Source organism: Oncorhynchus keta, chromosome 20 (genome assembly GCF_023373465.1).
Source record: "Oncorhynchus keta strain PuntledgeMale-10-30-2019 chromosome 20, Oket_V2, whole genome shotgun sequence".
In the NCBI taxonomy this organism is placed as follows: Eukaryota; Metazoa; Chordata; class Actinopteri; order Salmoniformes; family Salmonidae; genus Oncorhynchus; species Oncorhynchus keta.
In genome coordinates, this window is record NC_068440.1 from 38,366,973 (window position 1) to 38,385,202 (window position 18,230).

The following is an 18,230-nucleotide window of genomic DNA, read 5'->3' on the forward strand; positions in this document are numbered from 1 at the left end:
TTCTGAGGATGTGTAATTGTACTTAGCAAATAAAGGTGATTCTGATCAAAAATATTGCACTGAACGGTGGGTCAGGGAAGTGTGATTAGTCCTCAGATATCATGGTCATCCCACTAGGTGTCAATTCTCTGCCTCAATCAGTATTCTGCTGTTCCTGAGTCCCCTTAACCCGAAATCAACCTCTCCAATCCTAACGTTGTCCCCAGGTTTATTAAAGTACACAGTGGCAGAATACCTGACCACTGTGAATGACCCAAACTTAAGGAAAGTTTTGACTATGTACAGACTCAGTAAGGCCGCCGTAGGCAGACATGCTCACTGCACACAAAATGAGGTGGAAACTGAGCTGCACTTCCTAACCTCCTGCCCAATGTATGACCATATTCGAGAGACATATTTCCCTCAGATTACACAGATCCACAAGGAATTTGAAAACAAACCCAATTTTGATAAACTCCCATATCTACTGGGTGAAATTCCACAGTGTGCCATCACAGCAGCAATATTTGTAACCTGTTGCCACAAGAAAAGGGCAACCAGTGAAGAACAAACACCATTGTAAATACAACCCATATTTATGCTTATATATTTTCCCTTGTGTACTTTAACCATTTGTACATTGTTACAACACTGTATATAGTGGGGCAAAAAAGTATTTAGTCAGCCACCAATTGTGCAAGTTCTCCCACTTAAAAAGATGAGAGAGGCCTGTAATTTTCATCATAGGTACACTTCAACTATGACAAACAAAATTAGAAAAGAAATCCAGGAAATCACATTGTAGCATTTTTTATTAATTTATTTGCAAATTATGGTGGAAAATTAAGTATTTGGTCACCTACAAACAAGTAAGATTTCTGGCTCTCACAGACCTGTAACTTCTTCTTTAAGAGGCTCCTCTGTCCTCAACTCGTTACCTGTATTAATGGCACCTGTTTGAACTTGCTATCAGTATAAAAGACACCTGTCCACAACCTCAAACAGTCACACTCCAAACTCCACTATGGCTAAGACCAAAGAGCTGTCAAAGGACACCAGAAACAAAATTGTAGACCTGCACCAGGCTGGGAAGACTGAATCTGCAATAGGTAAGCAGCTTGGTTTGAAGAAATCAACTGTGGGAGCAATTATTAGGAAATGGAAGACATACAAGACCACTGATAATCTCCCTCGATCTGGAGCTCCACGCAAGATCTCACCCCGTGGGGTCAAAACGATCACAAGAGTGGTGAGCAAAAATCCCAGAACCTAACCTAACCTTCTGTCCAAAAACGATGCAGAAAAATTAATCCATGCTTTTGTTACTTCTAGGTTAGACTACTGCAATGCTTTCTGGCTACCCGGATAAAGCACTAAATAAACTTCAGTTAGTGCTAAATATGGCTGCTAGAATCCTGAACCAACGAATTTTATCATATTACTCCAGTGCTAGCCTCCTACACTGGCTTCCTGTTAAGACAAGGGCTGATTTCAAGGTTTTACTGCAACCTACAAAGTACTACATGGGCTTGCTCCTACCTATCTTTCTGATTTGGTCCTGCCGTACATACCTACACGTACGCTACGGTCACAAGACGCAGGCCTCCTAATTGTCCCTAGAATTTCTAAGCAAACAGCTGGAGGCAGGGCTTTCTCCTATAGAGCTCCATTTTTATGGAATGGTCTGCCTACCCATGTGAGAAATGGAGACTCGGTCTCAACCTTTAAGTCTTTACTGAAGACTCATCTCTTCAGTGGGTCATATGATTGAGTGTAGTCTGGCCCAGGAGTGGGAAGGTGAACGGAAAGGCTCTGGAGCAACGAACCGCCCTTGCTGTCTCTGCCTGGCCGGTTCCCCTCTTTCCACTGGGATTCTCTGCCTCTAACCCTGTTACGGGGCTGAGTCACTGGCTTGCTGGGGCTCTCTCGTGCCGTCCCTGGGGGGGTGCGTCACCTGGGTGGGTTGATTCACTGTTGTGGTCGGCCTGTCTGGGTTGCCCCCCTTGGGTTGTACCGTGGCGGAGATCTTTGTGGGCTATACTCGGCCTTGTCTCAGGATGGTAAGTTGGTGGTTGAAGATATCCCTCTAGTGGTGTGGGGATGTGCTTTGGCAAAGTGGGTGGGGTTATATCCTTCCTGTTTGGCCCTGTCCGGGGTGTCCTCGGATGGGGCCACAGTGTCTCCTGACCCCTCCTGTCTCAGCCTCCAGTATTTATGCTGCAGTAGTTTATGTGTCAGGGGGCAAAGGTCAGTTTGTTATATCTGGAGTACTTCTCCTTTCTTTTCCGGTGTCCTGTGTGAATTTAAGTATGCTCTCTCTAATTCTTTCTCTCTTTCTTTCTCTCTCTCGGAGGACCTGAGCCCTAGGACCATGTCCCAGGACTACCTGACATGAGGACTCCTTGCTGTCCCCAGTCCACCTGGCCATGCTCCTGCTCCAGTTTCAACTGACCTGAGCCCTAGGACCGTGCCCCAGGACTACCTGACATGAAGGCTCCTTGCTGTCCCCAGTCCACCTGACTGTGCTGCTGCTCCAGTTTCAACTGTTCTGCCTTATTATTATTCGACCATGCTGGTCATTTATGAACATTTGAACATCTTGGTCATGTTCTGTTATAATCTCTACCCGGCACAGCCAGAAGAGGACTGGCCACCCCACATAGCCCGGTTCCTCTCTAGGTTTCTTCCTAGGTTTTGGCCTTTCTAGGGAGTTTTTCCTAGCCACCGTGCTTTTACACCTGCATTGTTTGCTGTTTGGGGTTTTAGGCTGGGTTTCTGTACAGCACTTTGAGATATCAGCTGATGTACGAAGGGCTATATAAATACATTTGATTTGATTTGATTTGTTTATTCAACAACACAGCTCTGACAGTGTTAATTCAACCACACAGCTCTGACAGTGTTAATTCAACAACACAGCTCTGACAGTGTTAATTCAACAACACAGCTCTGACAGTGTTAATTCAACAACACAGCTCTGACAGTGTTTATTCAACAACACAGCTCTGACAGTGTTTATTCAACAACACAGCTCTGACAGTGTTTATTCAACAGTTTAGTGATATCATCCCTGATGCTCCTTATCCAAATGTTACCCAACACTAATCAGTGTTTCACTCAATAGAATACAATGTCATTTAAATACTTAACACACGTTTTCCCTCAGGGAAACTGTATATCCCTCAGGGAAACTGTATATCCCTCAGGGAAACTGTATATCCCTCAGGGAAACTGTATATCCCTCAGGTAACATCAAGGCGGTGTCCCGTTCCTGTAGGTTCATGCTCTACAACATCCGCAGAGTACGACCCTGCCTCACACAGGAAGCGGCGCAGGTCCTAATCCAGGCACTTGTCATCTCCCGTCTTGATTACTGCAACTCGCTGTTGGCTGGGCTCCCTGCCTGTGCCATTAAACCCCTACAACTCATCCAGAACGCCGCAGCCCGTCTGGTGTTCAACCTTCCCAAGTTCTCTCACGTCACCCCGCTCCTCCGCTCTCTCCACTGGCTTCCAGTTGAAGCTCGCATCCGCTACAAGACCATGGTGCTCGCCTACGGAGCTGTGAGGGGAACGGCACCTCAGTACCTCCAGGCTCTGATCAGGCCCTACACCCAAACAAGGGCACTGCGTTCATCCACCTCTGGCCTGCTCGCCTCCCTACCACTGAGGAAGTACAGTTCCCGCTCAGCCCAGTCAAAACTGTTCGCTGCTCTGGCCCCCAATGGTGGAACAAACTCCCTCACGACGCCAGGACAGCGGAGTCAATCACCACCTTCCGGAGACACCTGAAACCCCACCTCTTCAAGGAATACCTAGGATAGGGTAAGTAAGGGTAGGTAATCCTTCTCCCCCCAACAAGATTTAGATGCAAGTGGCTGTTCCACTGGTTGTCATAAGGTGTATGCACCAATTTGTAAGTCGCTCTGGATAAGAGCGTCTGCTAAATGACTTAAATGTAATGTAATGGAAACTGTATATCCCTCAGGGAAACTGTATATCCCTCAGGGAAACTGTATATCCCTCAGGGAAACTGTATATCCCTCAGGGAAACTGTATATCCCTCAGGGAAACTGTATATCCCTCAGGGAAACTGTATATCCCTCAGGGAAACTGTATATCCCTCAGGGAAACTGTATATCTCAGTTTTTTGTGCAGGTGGCTGAGTAGAAGGAACCTCAGGCTGCAGCTACAGTCCCTGAGAGTATTTCAACATCGCCCGCAAGCAACACCACATTCAGTGTTCACAGCATGTCAGAAGTCTATAATCATTGTACTTGTGGTTAAATTTCCATATCAGACAGGTTCTCTTGACGTTATACACCGGGTGTAACACAAATCAGGAACACCTGCTCCTTCCATGACATCAAAAATCAAATCGAATCGAATCGAATCACATGTTATTTGTCACATACACACGGTTAGCAGATGTTAATGCGAGTGTAGCGAAATGCTTGTGCTTCTAATTCCCACAATGCAGTAATAACCAACAAGTAATCTAGCTAACAATTCCAAAACTACTACCTTATAGACACAAGTGTAAGGGGATAAGAATATGTACATAAAGATATATGAATGAGTGATGGTACAGAGCGGCATAGGCAAAATACAGTAGATGGTATCGAGTACAGTATATACATATGAGATGAGTATGTAAACAAAGTGGCATAGTTAAAGTGGCTAGTGATACATGTATTACATAAAGATGCAGTAGATGATATAGAGTACAGTATATACATATACATATGAGATGAATAATGTAGGGTATGTAAACATTATATTAGGTAGCATTGTTTAAAGTGGCTTGTGATATATTTTACATAATTTCCCATCAATTCCCATTATTACAGTGGCTGAAGTTGAGTCATTGTGTTGGCAGCAGCCACTCAATGTTAGTGGTGGCTGTTTAACAGTCTGATGGCCTTGAGATAGAAGCTGTTTTTCAGTCTCTCGGTCCCAGCTTTGATGCACCGGTACTGACCTCGCCTTCTGGATGATAGCGGGGTGAACAGGCAGTGGCTCGGGTGGTTGTTGTCCTTGATGATCTTTATGGCCTTCCTGTGACATCGGGTGGTGTAGGTGTCCTGGAGGGCAGGTAGTTTGCCCCCGGTGATGCGTTGTGCAGACCTCACTACCCTCTGGAGAGCCTTACGGTTGTGGGCGGAGCAGTTGCCGTACCAGGCGGTGATAGAAGTTTGTGAGTGCTTTAGGTGACAAGCCAAATTTCTTCAGCCTCCTGAGGTTGAAGAGGCGCTGCTGCCCCATCTTCACGATGCTGTCTGTGTTGGTGGACCAATTCAGTTTGTCTGTGATGTGTACGCCAAGGAACATAAATCTTACTACCCTCTCCACTACTGTCCCATCAATGTGGATAGGGGGGTGTTCCCTCTGCTGTTTCCTGAAGTCCACAATCATCTCCTTAGTTTTGTTGACGTTGAGTGTGAGGTTATTTTCCTGACACCACACTCCGAGGGCCCTCACCTCCTCCCTGTAGGCCGTCTCGTCGTTGTTGGTAATCAAGCCTACCACTGTTGTGTCGTCCGCAAACTTGATGATTGAGTTGGAGGCGTGCGTGGCCACGCAGTCGTGGGTGAACAGGGAGTACAGGAGAGGGCTCAGAACGCACCCTTGTGGGGCCCCAGTGTTGCGGATCAGCGGGGAGGAGATGTTGTTGCCTACCCTCACCACCTGGGGGCGGCCCGTCAGGAAGTCCAGTACCCAGTTGCACAGGGCGGGGTCGAGACCCAGGGTCTCGAGCTTGATGACGAGCTTGGAGGGCACTATGGTGTTAAATGCCGAGCTGTAGTCGATGAACAGCATTCTCACCTAGGTATTCCTCTTGTCCAGATGTGTTAGGGCAGTGTGCAGGTTAGTTGAGATTGCATCGTCTGTGGACCTATTTGGGCGGTAAGCAAATTGGAGTGGGTCTAGGGTGTCAGGTAGGGTGGAGGTGATATGGTCCTTGACTAGTCTGTCAAAGCATGAATGATGATGGAAGTGAGTGCTACGGGGCGGTAGTCGTTTAGCTCAGTTACCTTAGCTTTCTTGGGAACAGGAACAATGGTGGCTCTCTTGAAGCATGTGGGAACAACAGACTGGGATAAGGATTGATTGAACATGTCCGTAAACACACCAGCCAGCTGGTCTGCGCATGCTCTGAGGGCGCGGCTGGGGATGCCGTCTGGGCCTGCAGCCTTGCGAGGGTTGACACATTTAAATGTTTTCCTCACGTCGCTACAGTGAAGGAGAGTCCGCATGTTTTAGTTGCGGGCCCTGTCAGTGGCACTGTATTGTCCTCAAAGCGGGCAAAAAAGTGATTTAGTCTGCCTGGGAGCAAGACATCCTGGTCCGTGACTGGGCTGGTTTTCTTTTTGTAATCCGTGATTGACTGTAGACCCTGCCACATACCTCTTGTGTCTGAGCCGTTGAATTGAGATTCTACTTTGTCTCTATACTGACGCTTAGCTTGTTTGATTGCCTTGCGGAGGGAATGATTAAAAGCAGTGGTTCGGGCTTTCAGTTTCACGCGAATGCTGCCATCAATCCACGGTTTCTGGTTTGGGAATGTTTTAATCGTTGCTATGGGAACGACATCTTCAACGCACGTTCTAATGAACTCATAGACTGACCAAAGTGAATCCAGGTGAACTCTATGATCCCTTGTTGATGTTACTTGTTAAATCCACTTCAACAGTGTAGATGAAGGGGAGGAGACGGGTTAAAGAAGGCTTTGAAAGCCTTGAGACAATTGAGACATGGATTGTGTATGTATGTGTGACGTTCAGGGGGTCAATGGGCAAGATAAAAGATGTATGTGCCTTTGAACGGGATATGGAAGTGGGTGGCATGGCAACCGTCTTGAGTAACTCAAGAACTGCAACGCTGCTGGGTTTTTCATGCTCAACAGTTTCCTCTTGTGTATCAAGAATGGTCTACCAGCCACCTGGATATAACTGTGGGAAACATTGGAGTCAATATGGGCAAGCATCCCTGTGGAACACTTTTGTCACCGTGTAGAGTCCATGCCCTGGCATATTGGATCTGTTCTGAGGGCAAAAGGAGGTGTAACTCAATATTGGATGGTGTTCCTAATGTTTTTGTACACTCACTGACATTTATGGAGATTTGCCACCCTACACCCTGGAATTGCGACGTCAGAAGGAGCCCTGTTGTGTGTAAGCGCACTCTGTACTACAGCTCTAGGTCTGCATCATCCTGCTTGCCTTGTAATCATTGGTGGTTCTAGCCCCACTGTTTATTACAGGGTCTGTAAGGACAGCTAGCAATAGTTATCTTCATTAGCTTGTCAGCGAGCTAGCAATAGTTATCTTCATTAGCTTGTCAGCTAGCTAGCAATAGTTATCTTCATTAGCTTGTCAGCTAGCAATAGTTATCTTCATTAGCTTGTCAGCAAGCTAGCAATAGTTATCTTCATTAGCTTGTCAGCTAGCAATAGTTATCTTCATTAGCTTGTCAGCTAGCAATAGTTATCTTCATTAGCTTGTCAGCGAGCTAGCAATAGTTATCTTCATTAGCTTGTCAGCTAGCAATAGTTATCTTCATTAGCTTGTCAGCTAGCAATAGTTATCTTCATTAGCTTGTCAGCAAGCTAGCAATAGTTATCTTCATTAGCTTGTCAGCTAGCTAGCAATAGTTATCTTCATTAGCTTGTCAGCTAGCTAGCAATAGTTATCTTCATTAGCTTGTCAGCTAGCAATAGTTATCTTCATTAGCTTGTCAGCTAGCAATAGTTATCTTCATTAGCTTGTCAGCGAGCTAGCAATAGTTATCTTCATTAGCTTGTCAGCGAGCTAGAAATAGTTATCTTCATTAGCTTGTCAGCTAGCAATAGTTATCTTCATTAGCTTGTCAGCTAGCAATAGTTATCTTCATTAGCTTGTCAGCTAGCAATAGTTATCTTCATTAGCTTGTCAGCGAGCTAGAAATAGTTATCTTCATTAGCTTGTCAGCTAGCTAGAAATAGTTATCTTCATTAGCTTGTCAGCTAGCAATAGTTATCTTCATTAGCTTGTCAGCAAGCTAGCAATAGTTATCTTCATTAGCTTGTCAGCTAGCTAGCAATAGTTATCTTCATTAGCTTGTCAGCTAGCAATAGTTATCTTCATTAGCTTGTCAGCAGCCTAGCAATAGTTATCTTCATTAGCTTGTCAGCTAGCAATAGTTATCTTCATTAGCTTGTCAGCTAGCAATAGTTATCTTCATTAGCTTGTCAGCTAGCAATAGTTATCTTCATTAGCTTGTCAGCGAGCTAGCAATAGTTATCTTCATTAGCTTGTCAGCGAGCTAGAAATAGTTATCTTCATTAGCTTGTCAGCTAGCAATAGTTATCTTCATTAGCTTGTCAGCTAGCAATAGTTATCTTCATTAGCTTGTCAGCTAGCAATAGTTATCTTCATTAGCTTGTCAGCTAGCTAGCAATAGTTATCTTCATTAGCTTGTCAGCTAGCTAGCAATAGTTGTCTTCATTAGCTTGTCAGGTAGCTAGCATTAGCTAGCTGGCTTGCTAGTTCAAATGAAGCATAACTGACAAAGGTGTGACTATTATAAACTTGTATTCATCATAAACATTACGAGTCAAAAGGATTTTGACAAATTAACAACAACAAAAAATAAGGTAGGACACTATTTGTCATAATAATTGTACATTTTTATCTTACTCGAAGAAGAAAAAACACCAATGATATTAGGCAAAGCTAAGCAAGTTAATAAAAAATGACCCTGAGAGCCAACGTATAATAGCAACACATCTGCAGTCATTGGCCCACTTCACATTTGGTTCAATATTTTGCTAGCTGGGTAGGCATGTAACTATACGCAAGTAAATTAGTTGAATTTCTATATAAGATGCATTAGTATTTGTCAATAACGTTCAGTCATGTTGATATCTTAACATGTCTGATGAAGTTCAGAACATATAGGTTAAAGGTTAGTACATTTAGTTTATTTCTGTCACCATCTCTCCACCCCAGTTAGGATTGGGCTCTGTTCGGCAGGGCAGTCCCTGGTCTCCAGAGCCACCCGTAGTTTCTGCCAGAAGACCCCGGTGTACTCCCCAGCTCTGGGCCAGCTGAGGTAGGTTTGTCTCTTCAGCAGCCTACTCATGCGGTGGTAGGGAGAGAGCTGCTGGTCTGCGATCTCCTCCAGAAACACCAGGATCAACACATCCTTCTGCTCGTCAAACAGACTGAAGCTGGAGAGTAAAGTAGAAAGTCTTTATGAAGTACAGTATATGTGTGTTTATGTGTACTGTGTTAGCAGTTGATGTTATTCTTCAATAACACAAACTCCAAAGCAAATCGGGGAGAAAAATAGATTTATTTGAGAAGGACAAATCATACATGTTATGCTGGGAGGTAGATATTCAGTCTCCCCTGTCCTCAGCTATTCTCTACAGAACAAAGGGACAGGATACCATTTTATAACCCCCCACCCTAGCATGGGGTTTAGTCCTTGCAGTACAACTGGGCCAATGGCCAAATAACAAGTATCCTGCTCCAGACTCAATGTACAGAACGTAGCACACGTAGCTCTGAGTTCAGGACTGACATTCCACAGTTTCTAAACAGCTGTTTAACGGAAAACCAACTCATATTTACAATTCCCTATTGACCATTAGTACTCTAGTTTTTAGTCCTTCCATCCTCTGCGTTGTGTATTTATCGTCAAAATATTCTTATAACTGTAATTGAAGATTGTTAGACCCACCTGGCCACCTGTATCTCTCTGGAGCACCACTCACTCTCCAGACAGTGACGGCTGATCACATAGATGGTCTTGCGGCTCCAGTAGATGGCATCTGTGATGTTTTCTATGATGGGTTTGCCTGGCTGGAAGTCCCGGTGGTGCAGACACAGCTTCCAGCCCTGCTGCCCCTCCAGCTCTGGCAGAATCTCCCTCGGGACCCAGGGCTCATCGTGGGTGTTGTAGGAGACGAAGGTATCATACTGATAAGCTGCACGCCTGTTCCTCCGCTTGGTGTCGTAGAGAAATGCCACGAAGAAGAAGAAGAAGGAATAGACAACTTGCCGTCTCAGGAGATGGTAGATGATGGACCCCAGCAGGGTGAGGAGGACCAGAGAAGTGGTGTGCAGGAAGTAGAAGAAGCCTACGTCTACTGAACACGGACGGGTGTCAAGGTCCAACAGTTTAGTACCCCTCAGATTGTCTGGGTAGCTGCAGTTATAGTCATGGGCTTCACCAACTTGTGTTTGGTTTATTGTCCTCCACCCACTGGATGAACCATTTCTATAGTCACATATGAAAGGGTTATTATTCATTTTCAAGGACGTTACGGCAGGGGGAGAACGTATCAATGTCTCATTGATCTCTCTAATCCGGTTGTTTTCCAACAGCAGAAATGCAACTTGAGATAGATTGGCTAATATGAGGAAATCCAAAGACTGAAGTTGAGATTTGGACAGATATAGTCTGCTGATTTGATTGGCATTGGACGAAACAGCTCTGGAGTGAGGGTTGAGAACACATTATTGCTGATGTCAAGGTACCTCAATTGGAGGGTGTGAATGAATGTGTCTGGGTGCAGAGACTTAATATTCAGATACCCTGCCCTGAATTCTGATAAACATTTCAGACCCTCAAAAAAGTTTGATGTTTTATTATCCATCCGTTGGCTGAAGACATATAGAATCTTGAGTGATGTCACAGATCTGGGAATGCAGATCTGTGACATCTGTGACACCCTTCTATCGAAGGGTGTAGGGTTGAGTTTATCATCTGTTTCATGTTTGATGTGATTGGAAGAAATACTGAGGCTGGTTAAGCGTGTTCGTCCTCTGAACACCCGGCCTCTAGTTTCAGTTTGACTGATTCTATTGGCTGAAAGAGTAAGGCTTCTAAAGGTTGAACATCACCTCAAATGCCGCCATCTTCTAAGCTGCTAATTAGATTTTTTTGAATAAAAGCAATTCCTTGAGTGATTGTTAGCTGTTAAAGTCTTCTTTTCTGACAGAACTTAGTTTATTTGCCTCGCAAATCCAAGATCTCTAGTTTTTGAAAAACATTCTTGAAAGCATCACTCAAGGCCAGCATTTGGTTTGTTCCAATGTTTAAGGACTTCACATCCTGGAAAACACAGCTTTCAAATTGAGGGATTTTGTTTTTGTGAAGGAAGAGTTGTGTGAGTCCAGTTTTATTGGTGAAATCTGAGCATTCTAGTTTATTGATTCTATTGAAGCTGAGATCCAGGACATCCCAAGTAGGGAGATTTGCTTGTGGCTTTTAGCACAGGTGAAAGCATGTTGTTTCCCAATTCCAGATTTCGCAGCTGCTTCATTTGCCAGAATGAAGAGTCAGACAGATCAATCATATTATTATATTGCATTCCCAGATCTGTCATCTGGGTGCAGGACTGCAGGAGTTCCCCAGAAACAAAACTGACGTTGTTATATCTAAATTGGAGTATTCTCAACATAGGTATGTGGCAGGCAATATTGGCGAGGACTTTTGTATAGGCAGGCGTCTCTATTCCTAAATTAGAAAGTAGAGATTCTAACAGGGAGTCGAAGCTCCGCAGCAACATGCTCATAATCTCCAGAGACATGTGGAAACTACTCATGTCAAGACTTGACATGTTCCTCTGAAAAGACCTGTCTGCCACATCCCATTGCACGCTTCCATTACGGCAACAGTAGGCTAAGTTTAACACTTCCTGTGACGACGGAGATGTCCAACGGATTCCCAGACACATCAAGCACTCTCAACCCTATGGACTTGTTTGATACCTGTCGCAATTATACCTGTCGCAATTATACCTGTCGCAATTATACCTGTCGCAATTATACCTGTCGCAATTATACCTGTCGCAATTATACCTGTCGCAGTTATACCTGTCGCAATTATACCTGTCGCAATTATACCTGTCGCAATTATCCCTGTCGCAGTTATACCTGTCGCAATTATACCTGTCGCAGTTATACCTGTCGCAATTATACCTGTCGCAGTTATACCTGTCGCAATTATACCTGTCGCAATTATACCTGTCGCAATTATCCCTGTCGCAGTTATACCTGTCGCAATTATACCTGTCGCAGTTATACCTGTCGCAATTATACCTGTCGCAATTATACCTGTCGCAGTTATACCTGTCGCAGTTATACCTGTCGCAGTTATCCCTGTCGCAGTTATACCTGTCGCAATTATACCTGTCGCAATTATACCTGTCGCAGTTATACCTGTCGCAATTATACCTGTCGCAATTATACCTGTCGCAATTATCCCTGTCGCAGTTATACCTGTCGCAATTATACCTGTCGCAATTATACCTGTCGCAATTATACCTGTCGCAATTATACCTGTCGCAATTATACCTGTCGCAGTTATCCCTGTCGCAGTTATACCTGTCGCAATTATACCTGTCGCAATTATACCTGTCGCAGTTATACCTGTCGCAGTTATACCTGTCGCAATTATACCTGTCGCAATTATACCTGTCGCAATTATCCCTGTCGCAGTTATACCTGTCGCAATTATACCTGTCGCAATTGTACCTGTCGCAATTATACCTGTCGCAATTATACCTGTCGCAATTATACCTGTCGCAATTATCCCTGTCGCAATTATCCCTGTCGCAATTATACCTGTCGCAATTATACCTGTCGCAATTATACCTGTCGCAATTATACCTGTCGCAATTATACCTGTCGCAATTATCCCTGTCGCAATTATACCTGTCGCAATTATACCTGTCGCAATTATACCTGTCGCAATTATACCTGTCGCAATTGTACCTGTCGCAATTATAAGTCAGATTCAAAATCTCAGAGATAGTAATATTATTTTATAAAACAAAGATTTATTATAAAAACAAGATAATACTACAGTATACAATGACAGATTATCAAATTATCAGCTAAGAAAGTAGTTAGCCAGGGGTAGTGGCAGGTAGTGGTCTCCTGGTATCCGCCAAACCCAGATTCATCCATCGGACTGCCAGATGGTGAAGCGTGATTCATCACTCCAGAGAATGCGTTTCCACTGCTCTGGAGTCCAATGGCAACAAGCTTTACACCACTCCAGCCGACGCTTGGCATTGCACATGGTGATATTAGGCTTGTGTACGGCTGCCCGGTGCCATGGAAACTAACAGTTCTTGTGCTGACGTTGCTTCTAGAGGCAGTTTGGAACTTGGTAGTGAGTGTTTCAACCGAGGACAGATGATTTTTATGCGCTTCAGCACACGGCGGTGCCGTTCTGTGAGCTTGTGTGGCCTACCACTTCAGGGCCTACCACTTTGTGTGGCCTACCACTTTGTGTGGCCTACCACTTTGTGTGGCCTACCACTTTGTGTGGCCTACCACTTCAGGGCCTACCACTTTGTGTGGCCTACCACTTTGTGTGGCCTACCACTTGTGTGGCCTACCACTTCAGGGCCTACCACTTTGTGTGGCCTACCACTTTGTGTGGCCTACCAATTTGTGTGGCCTACCACTTTGTGTGGCCTACCACTTGTGTGGCCTACCACTTTGTGTGGCCTACCACTTCAGGGCCTACCACTTGTGTGGCCTACCACTTGTGTGGCCTACCACTTTGTGTGGCCTACCACTTTGTGTGGCCTACCACTTCAGGGCCTACCACTTGTGTGGCCTACCACTTGTGTGGCCTACCACTTTGTGTGGCCTACCACTTTGTGTGGCCTACCACTTTGTGTGGCCTACCAATTTGTTGCTCCTAGATGTTTCCACTTCACAATAACAGCACTTACAGTTGACCGGGGCAGATCCAGAAGGGAAGAAGTTTGACAGAACTGACATGCTGGAAAGGTGGCGCATTGAAAGTCACTGAGATCTTCAGTAAGGTCATTTTACTGCCAGTGTTTGTCTATGGAGATTGCATGGCGGTGTGCTCGATTTTATACACCTGTCGGCAATGGGTGTGGCTGAAAATAGAAAAAAATCCACTAATTTGAAGGGGTGTCCAAACACTTTTGTAGATATATATATAATGTGCAAAACATGACATGTTCTCCTTTTAAAGAGAGAAGTTACACAATTTAACATTTCTACAGCGCAGAATGATCATCAGTACACTTTTTGCCTCCCGGCCCAGATCCTTACGTAAAGGTTATTGGTGTTAACAAGAATGTCCTCCTGATTCCACATGACTAGTCTGGATTCTGTCCTTTAAGAGCAGAGAGCGAGAGCCACTTGGCGGGCACCCTAGCTGTCACGGTGCCATCCTGTCCTGGATAGAACATTTATAAGTGGATGTTCTGCCCGTTTAAGGGCCCTCTGGAGTGTTATCTTGTGTTCTGGGAAAGGGGAAGTGGCTGGGATGTGACAGGGTCTTTTTCATCTCTACCGTTGTCATGCCGATCGGCGAGTAGATGTGTATCGGGTACGGTCTGACATTTGGAATTGGCCTTGGTCTTTAGTCAGAGCAACGACCCTACAATCCCAAATGGCACCCTATTCGCTACATGGTGTACTGCTTAGGGTTCTGATCACTGTGGGCCCTGGTCAAAACTAGTGTACTATATAGGGGATACTGTAGGTTGCCATTTGGGAGGCCAAACAGCTAGTGTACACAGAAGAAAAACTGCATTAACTATAACCATGCGATATTACCTCCAATTCCTTGAGCCGACTCTCCCCCCCATATATCCTACAATGATGAAGCAGTAGGGACACATGCCTGGCATGGGGGGACTCTACACAGAGGCCTTCATTTAGATAAGTGCAGTCACTTACCTAATGTGCAAAAGTAAAATGAATATGCAAAACAGTGAAGGGGGCCAAGCATCCTTGACTCTCACTGTTCATTGTACGGTGACAGAACAACGTTCATTGTAAGGTGACGGTTTTCTAATGATGATGATTGTGAGTAAAAATACGCTATATTTTTATACATATGTCACTTTACCAGATGACATACGTCAGTTTTGTCAATATCTATTGTCATTTGTGCATATATTTTATGTACGGGTGGTCCCCGGAATCAACACACTATCCTGGCATTGCAAGAGCCATTCTCTACCAACTGAGCTAGAGAGGACCATGTTCTATTAATTGAGCTAGAGAGGACCATGTTCTACTAACTGAACCACAGAGGACCATGTTCTACTAACTGAACTACAGAGGACCATGTTCTACTAACTGAACTACAGAGGACCATGTTCTACTAACTACAGATGACCATGTTCTACTAACTGAACTACAGAGGACCATGTTCTATTAACTGAACTACAGAGGACCATGTTCTACTAACTGAACTACAGAGGACCATGTTCTACTAACTGAACTACAGAGGACCATGTTCTATTAACTGAACTATAGAGGACCATGTTCTACTAACTGAACTACAGAGGACCATGTTCTACTAACTGAACTACAGAGGACCATGTTCTATTAACTGAACTACAGAGGACCATGTTCTACTAACTGAACTACAGAGGACCATGTTCTACTAACTACAGAGGACCATGTTCTACTGACTGAACTATAGAGGACCATGTTCTACTAACTACAGATGACCATGTTCTACTAATTGAGCTAGAGGACCATGTTCTACTAACTGAACTACAGAGGACCATGTTCTACTAACTACAGAGGACCATGTTCTACTGACTGAACTACAGAGGACCATGTTCTACTAACTACAGAGGACCATGTTCTACTAATTGAGCTAGAGGACCATGTTCTACTAACTGAACTACAGAAGACCATGTTCTACTAACTGAACTACAGAGGACCATGTTCTACTAACTGAACTACAGAGAACCTTGTTCTACTAACTGAACTACAGAGGACCATGTTCTACTAACTGAACTACAGAGGACCATGTTCTACTAACTGAACTACAGAGGACCATGTTCTACTAACTACAGAGGACCATGTTCTACTAACTACAGAGGACCATGTTCTACTAACTGAACTACAGAGGACCATGTTCTACTAACTACAGAGGACCATGTTCTACTAACTGACCTACAGAGGACCATGTTCTACTAACTACAGAGGACCATGTTCTACTAACTGAACTACAGAGAACCTTGTTCTACTAACTGACCTACAGAGGACCATGTTCTACTAACTGAACTACAGAGAACCTTGTTCTACTAACTGAACTACAGAGGACCTTGTTCTACTAACTGAACTACAGAGGACCATGTTCTACTAACTGAACTACAGAGGACCATGTTCTATTAACTGAACTACAGAGGACCATGTTCTACTAACTGAACTACAGAGGACCATGTTCTATTAACTGAACTACAGAGGACCATGTTCTACTAACTGAACTACAGAGGACCATGTTCTATTAACTGAACTAGAGGACCATGTTCTACTAACTGAACTACAGAGGACCATGTTCTACTAACTGAACTACAGAGGACCATGTTCTACTAACTGAACTACAGAGGACCGTGTTCTACTAACTGAACTACAGAGGACCTTGTTCTACTAACTGAACTACAGAGGACCATGTTCTACTAACTGAACTACAGAGGACCGTGTTCTACTAACTGAACTACAGGGGACCATGTTCTACTAACTGACCTACAGAGGACCATACTCTACTAACTGACCTACAGAGGACCATGCTCTACTAACTGACCTACAGAGGACCATACTCTACTAACTGAACTACAGGGGACCATGTTCTACTAACTGAACTACAGAGGACCATGTTCTACTAACTGACCTACAGAGGACCATACTCTACTAACTGACCTACAGAGGACCATGCTCTACTAACGGACCTACAGAGGACCATGTTCTACTAACTGAACTACAGGGGACCATGTTCTACTAACTGACCTACAGAGGACCATACTCTACTAACTGACCTACAGAGGACCATGCTCTACTAACGGACCTACAGAGGACCATGTTCTACTAACTGAACTACAGGGGACCATGTTCTACTAACTGAACTACAGAGGACCATACTCTACTAACTGAACTACAGGGGACCATGTTCTACTAACTGAACTACAGAGGACCATGTTCTACTAACTGAACTACAGGGGACCATGTTCTACTAACTGAACTACAGGGGACCATGTTCTACTAACTGAACTACAGGGGACCATGTTCTACTAACTGAACTACAGAGGACCATACTCTACTAACTGAACTACAGGGGAGCTGTAACCTCCTCTGTATGTGTTTTGGATAGTGAAGCTAAAAGTTTTCATTTTACTCTATACTCCACAATTTTTTCGATTTGAGATCAAATGTTTCACATGAGGCAGCACTATAAAATGTCCTTTTTTTGAGGGTATTTCCATACCGTTTTACCATTAAGAAATTAAACTAACTTTACGTGTCTAGTCTCCCCATTTGAGGAAGTAAGGATTATTTGGACAAATTCACTTCTATTGTTTTAAAGTAATCAAACACTTAGTATTTGGTTCCATATTCCTTGCACTCTATGACTACATCAAGCTTGTGACGCTACAAACTCGTTGGGTGGATTTGCAGAGGTTGAGTCTGCCACAGATCTACATGGAACACTCTTCAACTGCAGTAGAGCCTGCCACAGATCTACATGGAACACGCTTCAACTGCAGTAGAGCCTGCTACAGATCTACATGGAACACGCTTCAACTGCAGTTGAGCCTGCCACAGATCTACATGGAACACGCTTCAACTGCAGTAGAGCCTGCCACATATCTACATGGAACACACTTCAACTGCAGTAGAGTCTGCCACAGATCTACATGGAACACGCTTCAACTGCAGTTGAGCCTGCCACAGATCTACATGGAACACGCTTCAACTGCAGTAGAGTCTGCCACAGATCTACATGGAACACGCTTCAACTGCAGTTGAGCCTGCCACAGATCTACATGGAACACGCTTCAACTGCAGTGGAGCCTGCTACATATCTACATGGAACACGCTTCAACTGCAGTGGAGCCTGCCACAGATCCACATGGAACACGCTTCAACTGCAGTAGAGCCTGCCACAGATCTACATGGAACACGCTTCAACTGCAGTGGAGCCTGCCACAGATCTACATGGAACACGCTTCAACTGCATTATTGTTTACCACAGATCTACATGGAACACGCTTGAACTGCAGTGGAGCCTGCCACAGATCTACATGGAACACGCTTCAACTGCAGTAGAGTCTGCTACAGATCTACATGGAACACGCTTCAACTGCAGTTGAGCCTGCCACAGATCTACATGGAACACGCTTCAACTGCAGTAGAGCCTGCTACAGATCTACATGGAACACTCTTCAACTGCAGTGGAGCCTGCCAC

At 44.5% G+C, this 18,230-nt stretch overlaps 2 pseudogenes; both read right to left on the minus strand.

Moving 5' to 3' along the window:
* Positions 1 to 8,948: 8,948 nt before the first annotated feature.
* LOC118373197 (toll-like receptor 13) lies at positions 8,949 to 10,623 on the minus strand (annotated as a pseudogene).
* A 277-nt stretch (positions 10,624 to 10,900) lies between these two features.
* LOC118373204 (leucine-rich repeat-containing G-protein coupled receptor 4-like) lies at positions 10,901 to 12,959 on the minus strand (annotated as a pseudogene).
* Between the last annotated feature and the right edge of the window lie 5,271 nt (positions 12,960 to 18,230).